This window comes from Pan troglodytes, chromosome 7 (genome assembly GCF_028858775.2).
Source record: "Pan troglodytes isolate AG18354 chromosome 7, NHGRI_mPanTro3-v2.0_pri, whole genome shotgun sequence".
NCBI lineage: Eukaryota > Metazoa > Chordata > Mammalia > Primates > Hominidae > Pan > Pan troglodytes.
Genome location: NC_072405.2, coordinates 49,197,048 through 49,205,484, shown reverse-complemented (window position 1 = coordinate 49,205,484; position 8,437 = coordinate 49,197,048). Strand labels below are relative to the sequence as shown.

General features: G+C 42.2%; 1 long non-coding RNA gene across 1 annotated transcript; it reads right to left on the bottom strand.

The window, feature by feature from the left end:
• Positions 1-1,274: 1,274 nt before the first annotated feature.
• Positions 1,275-7,448, bottom strand: LOC129135698 (uncharacterized). The gene is made up of 2 exons (XR_008536709.2): positions 7,164-7,448; positions 1,275-2,072 (listed from the first exon to the last, which is right to left on the bottom strand). It is a non-coding gene; the product is annotated as an uncharacterized LOC129135698 (long non-coding RNA).
• Positions 7,449-8,437: the final 989 nt, after the last annotated feature.

Sequence of the window (8,437 nt, the reverse complement as noted above, 5' to 3'; positions counted from 1 at the left end):
CTATTTTGTTTCTGATGTGAATGAGAATAGTTGCTATATTTCTACATTTATCTGGCTTTTGTGGTGATCTCTATACATGGATATACACAAATATACATATGTGAGTTCTACATTTTTTATTAAGTAAACTTTTATTCCTATATCATTAAAAATTTTTATCAAGAAGAATTGCTGGTTGGTGGTTGGAGAAATGTTGGTCAACGTATACAAAATTTCAGTTAGGAGGAAGAAGTTCAAGTCATCTATTGTACAACGTGGTGACTACAGTTAATAACGATGTATTGAATACTTGAAAATCACTAGGAGAGTAGGTAAGTAAGTGTTCTCATGACAAAAAAAAATGCTTGCATGAGGGAACACATATGCTGATTAGTTCAATTTAGCCATTCCACAATGTATGCATATTTTAAAACATCATATATTTGAGGTTATTTCCATTTTATTTTCTCTTATGTTGAATAATTGTACTTCTCTCTTTTACTTGATTGGGTGAGTTAGCAATTTATTAATTTCAGTGTCTGCTTTAGTCAAAGCGTCATAATTTAGGAATTAATTCTTCCAGTTTTAGTTTCCAAATTTATTAATTTCTGGTATTATTTTAATTAAACACTAATTTACTCTAGGCGTATTTTGTTGTCTCTAATTTGTGGTATATATTTTTTTATTTTATTTTGATTATTAATAAAAGTTTTCAAGGCATTCTTGTTTATTAATGCATTCTTAAGGAGTTTTCTTCAAAACACTAGTTGTATTAAATAGTTTATATTACATAGTATTTTAAAAACTATTGATGCTAAACTGATACATGTCCCTATAATGCTCAAGTCAGTATCCAGATCTTAAAGATTCTTGAGTAGAAAAGTAATTTATAAACTCATTTGAAAGAATTTTCTACTCTAATATTTGGGAGAATAAAATCAGGTCAGCTTAACATGAGTTCGATAAAAGAACTGAGTTGTATTTATTGTTTAATGTCCCTCATACATCGTTTCTGAATGGTCTCTTTTGAATTAATGTTCATGTTTAAAAGGATTGATAATTTTTTCACTAAGTAATACCTAACAAATAAAAAATTACTATCATCTTTGGCCTCCAAAAGTCCTTTCAAGTAACAGTCTTAAGAGGAATTATTTTAAAATTCATAAAGAAGAAACTATAATATACTTCGTAGCAATGCACTTCAGTGAAGGAGAGTTCACCTGAAAAGCAGTGAATGGTTTGGCACTCTTTGATATATAAATTAACAGGAAGTAATGCATTACTCTCATGTAACATTATTCAAATTCAAAATACATTTATTGAGAATTATGGTATGTCTAGCACTGTGTTGATGAATTTAGCTACATTATCTAATGTAGTAACCCTCCTTAATAGTGTTGTAAGATAGGTGCTGATTACCTTTTAAAGTCATGGAAGCTGAAGCTTAGAGAAGCTCTGGGTAGAAAAGGACATAGGTGAGAATTAACGCCAGATCTGCTGACTCCTGATCCAGCACTTGCCAGATGAAAAAGAATGAGCCAAATATCGGTACACTAGTCTTTTCTTCCATCCTGCTATGCTACGAAAACGGCAATTATGTTAGAAGTGCCATTCTTCCTTGAAGCATTTATTGAGCACCACTTTCTATAAGACCCTCCTCCGGAGATCTCCCAGTGGAAGAGATCTCTCTGCCTTCAGAGTGTGTCTGTTCATGCGACAAGGGGGAACAGGCTGTAGGACTTGGAATGACAGAGCATGCCAGGAACAGGAGGAGGAATTTAAGGAGAAGTGTGCAGACCGGGATTCTGGAGGGGGCTCTAAAGACTGAAGATGCAGTTGGAGGCTCTGAAAGGCAGGAATATAGCAGGCAGGAGGGGAGGTTGCCAATAGTGCAGGATACCATCTATTGCAACCTACAGTCAGGCTTATGTCCCACGCTTTGTTTTTAATGTTCAAACGTTGAAAATTAGTGAACTTGGGCCGGCGCGGTGGCTCACTCCTGTAATCCCAGCACTTTGAGAGGCCGAGGCGGGCGGATCACAAGTTCAGGAGTTTGAGACCGTCCTGACGAACATGGTGAAGCTCCGACTCTACTAAAAATACAAAAAAAAAAAAAAAAAAAAAAAAAAAATTAGCCGGGCGTGGCGGCGGGCGCCTGTAGTCCCACTCGGGTGGCTGAGGCAGGAGAATGGTGTGAACCCAGGAGGCAGAGCTTGCAGTGAGCCGAGATCGCGCCACTGCACTCCAACCTGGGTGACAGAGCGAGACTCCCATCTCAAAAAAAATAAAGAAAATTAGTGAACTTAATGGCAACAACAGTGACAAGAAAAAGGAGAGGCAAAATAAAAGGAAAGAAAAGACAGTTTACGGAAACCAAGAACAATCACAATTTGGAAGGTAAAAGATGTTGGAATCTCATCCTTTCCATTTTTTCATCTTCATGGAGAATTAGATATATATATATATTTTTTTTTTGAGATGGAGTTTCGCTCTTGTTGCCCAGGCTGGAGTGCAATGGCACAATCTCTGCTCACTGCAACCTCCGCCTCCCAGGTTCAAGCAATTCTCCTGCCTCAGTCTCCCAAGTAGCTGGGATTACAAGCATGTGCCACCACGCCCGGCTAATTTTGTATTTTTAGTAGAGATAGGGTTTCTCCATGTTGGCTAGGCTGGTCTCGAACTCCTGGCCTCAGGTGATCTGCCCACCTCAGCCTCCCAAAGTGCTGGGATTACAGGCATGAGCCACCGTGCCTGGCCTATACTCAAACTATTTTAATGAGGTGAGGGAACACTCTCATGGACTAAATTGTATCCCTCCCCTACCCATATTTATGTTGGAAGCCCTAACTCACCTGCCCATGTGACTGTATTTGGAAATAGGGCCTTTATGGAAGTGGTTAAGGTTAAATGAAGCCATAAGGATAGGGCCCACCCTGATTCCACAGGATTAGTGTCCTAATATGAAGAAACACCAACTAATCAACGGGATTAGTGTCCTCATAAGAAAAGACACCAAAGAGCTTCCTCTCTCCCCTCCATGTGAGGACACAGCCAGAAAACTGTCATGTGTGAGCTGGGAAAAGAGCCCTCACCAGAGCCTGACCCTGAGAGACCTTGATCTAGGACTTTCAGCCTCCAGAGCTGTGCAAAAATAAGTTTCCTTTGTTTAAGCCACTCAGTCTGCACTTGGTCTGTGGTATTTTGTAACGGTAGTTTCAGACGATGAATGCAAGCACACTCATATATCTCAGAACTCTTCTCTAAAACTAGAACTCTTCACTAATCTCTCATAAACACCAGTGGCCTTAGCAGTGATCAGAAATAAACAAGCAGCGATGAGGTGAAGTGCATCTCCCAGAGCAACTCAAGTTAAAACATTAAGCAGGTCTTCTGTTAATGACATATATCCCACCATCCTGAGGTAGTTGCAGGCTAGGTTAGAGACCCCTCAACATTTGGTGGAGATGTTTGAGGAGATAAGTTGGAAAAGTTGAGGGTAGCTTTGTGTAGAGTTGCTTGTGTGTATAGAAACTTACAAAGATGTGATGTTTAGGAGACATTCCTAGTCTTTAAATGTGAAGTCAAGAAAGAAAATCCTTCCTGGGAACATACTTGGAAATGAAAGGTCATGCTACATGGGCCAAGGTTTAAGTCAATGATACAATTCATTCATTCATTCATTCATTCTTCAATAAATATTAATATTTATGGAGCCCTAGTGTGCACCAGCCCCTGTGCTCTGGTCACATCAAGAAGCTGCTTGCTTAGATCCTCCCACTTACATCCTCATCCTTTTTTTTTTTTTTTTTTTTTTTGAGACTGCATGCCACTCTATTGCCCAGGCTGGAGTGCAGTGGCACAATCTTGGCTCACTGCAACTTTCCTCTCCCAGGTTCAAATGATTCTCCTGCCTCAGCCTCCCAAGTAGCTGGGATTATAGGTGCCCACCACCATGCCCGGCTAATTTTTGTATTTTTAGTAGACACAGGATTTCACCATGTTGGTCAGGCTGGTCTCAAACTCCTGACTTCAGGTAATCTGTCTGCGTTGGTCTCCCAAAGTGCTGGGATTACAGGCATGAGCCACCAGGCCTAGCCCCTCATACCTCTTGAAAAACACTTTTTGCTGATCTTCTTGGGACTCAGAATGTTCTATTGGCCAGGGCTCTTTGATGAACTTTTGTTTATCTACCACTCAAGACCTTCAGCGTCAGGATGAGGAGTCCAGACATATTTTCCAAGCCCAGTCTCCAAGAAGATCTGTGATTACTTCATAACCTCAGAAAATATTTTCTTAACCAGTCAGGATGGTGAATTCCAGCTAGGACTTCCTGTGAAACTGACTATAAGCTTTATTAAAACTTCCACTCATGAATCCACATTTGTGCTCTTATTCCTGCAGACCAGGCCATTCCACTGTGCCCACTACAAGGGCAGAAGAACCATATTTCCTTGCACAAATGCCACCCTCAGTGGCACCAAGGAGGAAGAATCATGAAGAGAACAATGGTTCCTAGACCCTGTAAATCACAGAAGCCTAGCAGTGCCTCGGAAGTTGGAAAAAAGATTCAAGGCCAGCCCTATGCACAGCAGTGGCTCTAAATATGTTGGCAGCTCCGTCCTTTTCCAGCCCTTCAGTATCTTGGGCTGTGGAGACTTTTTTAAGGAGCTTGTGTCAATTTCAAAGCTTTCCTCTGGAAGTCTAAGCCCTTCTTAACAGTTCTTTAATAGCTAAAAGGCAGAGTTGGATTCTGAAACTCCGTCACTCAGACATTTTGTAAAACTGATGTTAAGAAGATTTAAGTCGAAATGTTGGCACCATCATTCTTTTCTTTCTCATCTGTCACTTTCTTGATCCTTGGCCCCCCTCAGACAACCCTCCCTGATTAGAAATGGGAGTAATTTTAATGAATTTCCGCACTAAGGAGTCATTTGCTGAGGTTACCTGAGAATAATCCCCCACAACCCAACTCCTGAGAAAAATCAGTAATGTGTTCTGTAGTCATTATGCTATGACTGTATGTCATACTGGTCTCATAAATAACTTTTAGCCTAAAATCTTTAAAAAAAATTAAGTATTTGCTGTTCTGTTTTTTCCCCCCTAGGAAATCTAGGTGAAGAGGTGGAGTTGCATTCCCTCCAGTAAGACTAGAGATGAGATTTTCATGTCCCCTTTCTTCTCACTGGCTCAAAAATCAGCATAGGCTGATTTGTAAGAGAAAGAAGTTACCTTTAGGAATATCTGTCATGAGGGTCTAATGTGGGAAATTGAAAAGGAAAGTAGGAAGTATAAGGAAGGGAAGAAAGATGAGAGGGTATCTCCAGGGGACATGGAAGGCTCACCTGCAGGAACACTCTTTGACAGCATTCCAACAGGAGGAGAGGGTCTTCCTGTTTCCTAAGATCTGCGGAGCGGCTGGCACTGCCTTCCAGTCTAGGATCCAAGATCGCCTCTTTATAGCCAGCCCATCTGTCATCTGCTGCAGCTTAAAACCCGCCCCCCTGCCCTGGTCTCTAGGGCAGTTGGTCATAATTGGGCATTCCCTACTTTTTACACGTGGGAAGAGACCTTGTTTAAAACAGCCCCTCCTCCTCCTTTTTATAATGATAAAGTGAAGTAAAAAAAAAAAAGTGTTTGTGGCTCAGACCTATAACCCCAGCACTTTGGGAGACCAAGGTGTGCAGATCCCCTGAGCCCAAGAGTTCAAGTCTACCCTGGTCAACATAGCGAGAGCCCATCTCTACACAAAATTTTAAAAAATAGCCACGTGGTGGCCTGCACCTATAGTCCAAGCTACTTGGGAGCTAATGAGATGGGAGGATTGCTTGAGCTGAGAGGTCCAGCCTGGGCAACACAGTGAGACCTCATTTCTTATAAACTAGCTGTTGAAATAGAAGCAACTCTCATTAAGAAGAAGAAAAGAGGTTTTGTTTTTTTGTTTGGTGGAGAGAGGGAAATGGGGAGAACCTATCAGAATCTTATCAGCTCCTGTTTGAGAAAGGTTGTTCAAAACCTTTGGCAAAGACATAGAATAAAAGGCTCAGCACTCTACCAGCAAACCAAGAGGGGCAATGGTGGGGAGAAACCACTGGAAGCTGCAGTTCTGGGAGCTGTTACAGAGGAAACCGCCCAGTCTTCCTGTCTTCTGGGGGAATAGCTTGGAAGAGATGGTTCAGATGCTGGGGAGTGCTTCTAAGCAGATCTGAATGGGAGGAATAAAAGTGTTTTTCTCTAAGTCTAAACCAAACTAAACATTAAGGTAACCAAAGCCCGTGACTGGGATGTGTAGTTAATTTCCACTTCACAACATTTTGTATTTTTTTTAAATTTTATTTTAAGTTCTGGGATACATGTGCAGAATGTGCAGGTTTGTTACATAGGTACACATGTGCCATGGTGGTTTGCTGCACCTATCAACCTGTCATCTAGGTTTTAAGCCCTTCATGCATTAGGTATTTGTCCTAAGCATTTTGTATTTTTTAAACTTTGAAGTAAATAGATGGTTAAGGTAGTTTCTATTGTAGCTACCTTCTATTAAAGGCAACTATTGTATAGTAAACTCTTGTAGAAAGAGTTATTCTTGAGATCTGTCTTTTCTAAACGTGTGATGCTGTCTTGAAGTGACTATACATTAGAATAATCTCATTTTTCCTTAATAATTTTGGGTATCACCATAATATCAATTATTTACCCCAGTCACCTTATAATGTAACCAGTTGGCTGTGCTGCAGTGATTGGAAAGAGGTACAGCTCATCACTGGTCAGAGAAGACTTCTAGTATGAGCCCGTCCTGAACATGAGGAGTACAGAGGAGTCTTCAAAAATGTTGGTTTGCTTTTTCCATCAATCACCTTTCCATCTTAACAGTGACCAACTCGTTCCATCTTAACAGTAACCACTTCTGTTGAGCAACCAGGAGTTCCTTCCCTTTCTTGCCTTCCACTTCAATTCATTTCTCACCTCCCTTCAGTTTTTCTACCCCAACCTCACCCACCCCCAGGACTCCTCGTTTATTTCAAAGAGGGCAAATATACCTGCCCTGCAACACTGAGATAGAAAGTGCTTCCTCCAAATACAGCCTCACGGCAGACCAGTGTCTCCTTGCTTGTGTTTGTCATTAATACTTTTCCTGGGTAATGTACATGCAGTCTTTGCTAAAGCACAACTGCCCAGGCCTTACTTACCAAGGCTTCTTCTGTGCTGGAGAAAGAGTAAGGGAATAGAGAAGAGGGAAAATGAGGTCCTGCCACCATCTCAATGCTTTTGGTGCTTCGCTTTCAATGGATGCTGAGTGGGACTTGTGTGTCCCAAAGATGGGATACTTCACTCTCTCCTGAGTGCTTTGAACATTCCTGAGCGACCTTTGGGCTAGATGTTACCTGAGCATTCTTCCTTTTGTTAAAGTGGTCAGTTTCCCCCAGCTGTGAATAGAGCCGATCTGCCCACTTTCTCATCAACTCTCCAGTGCTGGGATTTCTATACGTGTTTGTCTAGGAGAATTCTAACTGCTGTGGGCATCATTGTGGATTGCAGCGGTGGGGGGGTGGGGGTGGTTCCTATGGAAACAATAATGAAAATACAAACAAGAATGTGATTCATTTTAAATTCTGTGGTGCAGTGTACAATTGAAAGGGCTGGGCAGACAGGAGTAGTGAGGGAAGGGGAGATGTGGGCTGGGCCTTCAAGGATGACTGCAATCTCACACGAGAAGGCAAGGTGGGAGGGAGAAACTGAGGCAGCCATGCGAAGGTCAGGAGGTCAGAATGTGCAGATTCATGGGAAGGCCGTGATTAAATTGGGGTATGTGAAGATGAGAGTAGAATAAGGTTAGGCAGATGGGATGGAGACAGATCTCACCCATCTCCGGAAGCCAGGCTGAGGGCAAACTAGGGGCGTTCGGCTTGGGATGCTTAAACCCCAGCCTCCTTCAATATGGAGTGTGTTTCCGGAAAGTCAGTGCTACACAAATATTTGGGGCAAATCTATTGATTAATTGACTGATTGAGACAGAGTCTCACTCTGTTGCCCAGGCTGGAGTGCAGTGGTGGAGTCTCGGCTGGTCAATTCAGGTCTGGGTACTAACTGAGTCAAAATATAGCAAAATGGAATGAAGGGGACCACAGACCGATCAAAGCAGGCAGCAGCGAAGAATGTGCGCAGCGTGTCCACATAGGTGTGTGCCTGCACGCACATTTGCATAAGGAAGGGGCTGGAAGGGTCTGCGCCATGGAAACAAGAAATTTTTTTTTTTTTGGTTGGAGTCTTGCTCTGTCACCCAGGCTGTAGTGCAATGGAGTGATCTCGTCTCACTGCAACCTCCGGCTCCTGGGTTCAAGGGATTCTCCTGCCTCAGCCTCCTGAGTAGCTGGGACTACAGGTGTGTGCCATGACGCCAGGCTAATTTTTATATTTTTTGTAGAGACGGGATTTCACCATGTCGGCCAGGCTGGTCCCTCGG